This window comes from Triticum aestivum, chromosome 5B (genome assembly GCF_018294505.1).
Source record: "Triticum aestivum cultivar Chinese Spring chromosome 5B, IWGSC CS RefSeq v2.1, whole genome shotgun sequence".
Taxonomy (NCBI): domain Eukaryota; kingdom Viridiplantae; phylum Streptophyta; class Magnoliopsida; order Poales; family Poaceae; genus Triticum; species Triticum aestivum.
In genome coordinates, this window is record NC_057807.1 from 476092063 (window position 1) to 476097682 (window position 5620).

Genomic DNA, 5620 nt, shown 5'->3' on the forward strand with positions numbered 1-5620 from the left:
AGGGGAGAGAGAGGGCAGCAGCCCAGGAGGTGGTGCGCCCCCTCCCAAGGGGAGTCCGAATTGGACTAGGGGGGGCGCGGCCCCTCTTTCCCTCTCCCTCTCCCCCTCTTTCCTTCCCCCTTCCTCCTTCCTAGTTGGACTAGGAAAGGGGAGTCCTACTCCCACTAGGAGGAGGACTCCCCCCTCCTTGGCGCGCCCCAAGGGCCGGCCGGCCTCCCCCTTTCTCCTTTATATACGGGGGCGGGGGGGGCACCCCATAGACACACAAGTTGATCTACGAATCGTTCCTTAGCCGTGTGCGGTGCCCCCCTCCACCATATTCCACCTCGGTCATATCGTCGCGGAGTTTAGGCGAAGCCCTGCGCCGGTAGAACATCATCATCGTCACCACGCCGTCGTGCTAACAGAACTCATCTCCGGTGCTTCGCTGGATCGGAGGCCAGAGATCATCATCGAGCTGAACGTGTGCTGAACTCGGAGGCCCCGTACGTTCGGTGCTTGGATCGGTCGGATCGTGAAGACGTACGACTACATCAACCGCGTTGTGCTAACGCTTCCGCTTACGGTCTACGAGGGTACATGGACGAACACTCTCCCCTCTCGTTGCTATACCATCACCATGATCTTGCGTGTGCGTATGAATTTTTTGAAATTACTACGTTCCCCAACAGTGGTATCAGAGCCCAGGTTTTATGCGTTGATGTTATATGCACGAGTAGAACACAAGTGAGTTGTGGGCGATACAAGTCATACTGCTTACCAGCATGTCATACTTTGGTTCGACGGTATTGTGAGATGAAGCGGCCCGGACCGACATTACGCGTACGCTTACGCGAGACTGGTTTCACCGTTACGAGCACTCGTGCTTAAAGGTTTCTGCCGGGTGTTTGTCTCTCTCATTTTAGCTGAATCGAGTATGGCAATGCCCGGTCCTTGTGAAGGTTAAAACAGCACCAACTTGACGAACTATCGTTGTGGTTTTTTGATGCGTAGGTAAGAACGGTTCTTGCTAAGCCCGTAGCAGCCATGTAAAATTTGCAACAACAAAGTAGAGGACGTCTAACTTGTTCTTGCAGGGCATGTTGTGATGTGATATGGTCAAGATGTTATGCTATATTTTATTGTATGAGATGATCATGTTTTGTAACCGAAGTTATCGGCAACTGGCAGGAGCCATATGGTTGTCACTTTATTGTATGAAATGCAAACGCCCTGTAATTGCTTTACTTTATCACTAAGCGGTAGCGATAGTCGTAGAAGCAATAGATGGCGTAACGACAACGATGCTACGATGGAGATCAAGGTGTCGCGCCGGTGATGATGGTGATCACGACGGTGCTTCGGAGATGGAGATCACAAGCACAAGATGATGATGGCCATATCATATCACTTATATTGATTGCATGTGATGTTTATCCTTTATGCATCTTATCTTGCTTTGATTGACGGTAGCATTTTAAGATGATCTCTCACTAAAATTATCAAGAAGTGTTCTCCCTGAGTATGCACCATTGCCAAAGTTCGTCGTGCCCATACACCACGTGATGATCGGGTGTGATAAGCTCTACGTCCATCTACAACGGGTGCAAGCCAGTTTTGCACACGCGGAATACTCAGGTTAAACTTGACGAGCCTAGCATATGCAGATATGGCCTCGGAACACGGAGACCGAAAGGTCGAGCATGAATCATATAGTAGATATGATCAACATAGTGATGTTCATGATTGAAAACTACTCCATCTCACGTGATGATCGGTTATGGTTTAGTTGATTTGGATCACGTAATCACTTAGATGACACGAGAGATGTCTGTCTAAGTGGGAGTTCTTAAGTAATATGATTAATTGAACTTAAATTTATCATGAACTTAGTACCTGATAGTATTTTGCTTGTCTATGTTTGTTTGTAGATAGATGGCTCGTGCTGTTGTTCCGTTGAATTTTAATGCGTTCCTTGAGAAAGCAAAGTTGAAAGATGATGGTAGCAATTACACGGACTGGGTCCATAACCTGAGGATTATCCTCATTGCTCCACAGAAAAGTTACGTCCTGGAAGCACCGCTAGGTGCCAGGCCTGCTGCTAATGCAACTAACGACGTTAAGAACGTCTGGCAAAGCAAAGCTAATGACTACTCTATAGTTCAGTGTTCCATGCTTTACGACTTAGAACTGGGCCTTCAACGACGTTTTGAACGTCATGGAGCATATGAGATGTTCCAGGATTTGAAGTTAATATTTCAAGCAAATGCCCGGATTGAGAGATATGAAGTCTCCAATAAGTTCTACAACTGCAAGATGGAGGAGAATAGTTCTGTCAGTGAGCATATACTCAAAATGTTTGGGTATAATAATCACTTGATTCAACTGGGAGTTAATCTTCCTGATGATAGTGTCATTGACAGAATTCTCCAATCACTGCCACCAAGCTACAAGAGCTTTGTGATGAACTATAATATGCAAGGGATGAACAAGACTATTCCCGAGCTCTTTGCAATGCTAAAAACTGCGGAGGTAGAAATCAAGAAGGAGCATCAAGTGTTGATGGTCAACAAGACCACTAGTTTCAAGAAAAAGGGCAAAGGGAAGAAGAAGGGGAACTTCAAGAAGAACAGTAAGCAAGTTGCTGCTCAAGAGAAGAAACCCAAGTCTGGACCTAAGCCTGAAACCGAGTCCTTCTACTGCAAGCAGACTGGTCACTGGAAGCGGAACTGCCCCAAGTATTTGGCGGATAAGAAGGATGGCAAAGTAAACAAAGGTATATGTGATATACATGTTATTGATGTGTACCTAACTAGAGCTCGTAGTAGCACCTGTGTATTTGATACTGGTTCTGTTGCTAATATTTGCAACTCGAAACAGGGACTACGGAATAAGTGAGCACTGGCCAAGGACGAGGTGACGATGCGCGTGGGAAACGGTTCCAAAGTCGATGTGATCGCGGTCGGCACGCTACCTCTACATCTACCTTCGGGATTAGTTTTAGACCTGAATAATTGTTATTTGGTGCCAGCGTTGAGCATGAACATTATATCTGGATCTTGTTTGATGCGAGACGGTTATTCATTTAAATCAGAGAATAATGGTTGTTCTATTTATATGAGTAATATCTTTTATGGTCATGCACCCTTGAAGAGTGGTCTATTTTTATTGAATCTCGATAGTAGTGATACACATATTCATAGTGTTGAATCCAAAATATGTAGAGTTGATAATGATAGTGCAACTTATTTGTGGCACTGCCGTTTGGGTCATATCGGTGTAAAGCGCATGAAGAAACTCCATACTGATGGGCTTTTGGAATCACTAGATTATGAATCACTTGGTACTTGCGAACCGTGCCTTATGGGCAAGATGACTAAAACGCCGTTCTCCGGAACTATGGAGCGAGCAACTGATTTGTTGGAAATCATACATACTGATGTTTGTGGTCCAATGAATGTTGAGGCTCGCGGCGGGTATCGTTATTTTCTCACCTTCACAGATGATTTAAGTAGATATGGGTATATCTACTTAATGAAACACAAGTCTGAAACATTTGAAAAGTTCAAAGAATTTCAGAGTGAAGTGGAAAATCATCGTAACAAGAAAATAAAGTTTCTACAATCTGATCGTGGAGGAGAATATTTGAGTTACGAGTTTGGTCTACACTTGAAACAATGTGGAATAGTTTCGCAACTCACGCCACCTGGAACACCACAACGAAATGGTGTGTCCGAATGTCGTAATCGTACTTTACTTGATATGGTGTGATCTATGATGTCTCTTACTGATTTACCGCTATCGTTTTGGGGTTATGCTTTAGAGACGGCTGCATTCACGTTAAATAGGGCACCATCAAAATCCGTTGAGACGACGCCTTATGAACTGTGGTTTGGCAAGAAACCAAAGTTGTTGTTTCTTAAAGTTTGGGGCTGCGATGCTTATGTGAAGAAACTTCAACCAGATAAGCTCGAACCTAAATCGGAGAAATGTGTCTTCATAGGATACCCAAAAGAGACTGTTGGGTACACCTTCTATCACAGATCCGAAGGCAAGACATTCGTTGCTAAGAATGGATCCTTTCTAGAGAAGGAGTTTCTCTCGAAAGAAGTGAGTGGGAGGAAAGTAGAACTTGATGAGATAACTGTATCTACTCCCTTATTGGAAAGTAGTGAAGGAAATATGCCCTAGAGGCAATAATAAAGTTATTATTTATTTCCTCATATCATGATAAATTTTTATTATTCATGCTAGAATTGTATTAACCGGAAACATGATACATATGTGAATACATAGACAAAACTATAGTCACTAGTATGCGTCTACTTGACTAGATCATTAATAAAAGATGGTTATGTTTCCTAACCATAGACATGTGTTGTCATTTGATTAGTGGGATCACATCATTAGAAGAATGATGTGATTGACATGACTCATTCCGTTAGCCTAGCACTTGATCGTTTAGTATTCTGCTATTGCTTTCTTCATGACTTATACATGTTCCTGTAACTATGAGAATTATGCAACTCCCGTTTACCGGAGGAACACTTTGGGTACTACCAAACGTCACAACGTAACTGGGTGATTATAAAGGAGTACTACAGGTGTCTCCAAAGGTACATGTTGAGTTGGCGTATTTCGAGATTAGGTTTTGTCACTTCGATTGTCGGAGAGGTATCTCTGGGCCCTCTCGGTAATGCACATCACTATAAGCCTTACAAGCAATGTAGCTAATGAGTTAGTTACGGAATGATGTATTACGTAATGAGTAAAGAGACTTGCCGGTAACGAGATTGAACTAGGTATTGGATACCGACGATCGAATCTCGGGCAAGTAACATACCGATGACAAAGGGAACAATGTATGTTGTTATGCGGTTTGACCGATAAAGATCTTCGTAGAATATGTAGGAACCAATATGGGAATTCAGGTCCCGCTATTGGTTATTGACCGAGAATGGTTCTAGGTCATGTCTACATAGTTCTCGAACCCGTAGGGTCCGCACGCTTAACGTTACGATGACAGTTTTACTATGAGTTTATAAGTTTTGATGTACCGAAGTTTGTTCGGAGTCCCGGATGTGATCACGGACATGACGAGGAGTCTCGAAATGGTCGAGACATAAAGATTGATATATTGGAAGCCTATGTTTGGACATCGGAATGGTTCCGGGTGAAATTGGGATTTTACCGGAACACCGGGGGGTTACCGGAACCCTCCCGGGGGATAATGGGCCTTAGTGGGCCAAGAGGGAGAAGAGGAGGGCCGGCCAGGGCAGGCCGCGCGCCCCTCCCCCCTAGTCCGAATAGGACAAGGAAGGGGGGGCGGCGCCCCCCTTTCCTCTTTCCCCTCCCCCCTTTCCTTCGCCACCAAGGCAAGAGGGGGGAGTCCTACTCCCGGTGGGAGTAGGACTCCTGTAGGCGCACCCCTAGGGGGGCGGCCGCACCTCCCCCCTCCCTCCTTTATATACGGGGGCGGGGGAACCCCATAGACACACAAGTTGATCTACGGATCGTTCCTTAGCCGTGTGCGGTGCCCCCCTCCACCATATTCCACCTCGGTCATATCGTCGCGGGGTTTAGGCGAAGCCCTGTGCCGGTAGAACATCATCATCGTCACCACGCCGTTGTGCTGACAGAA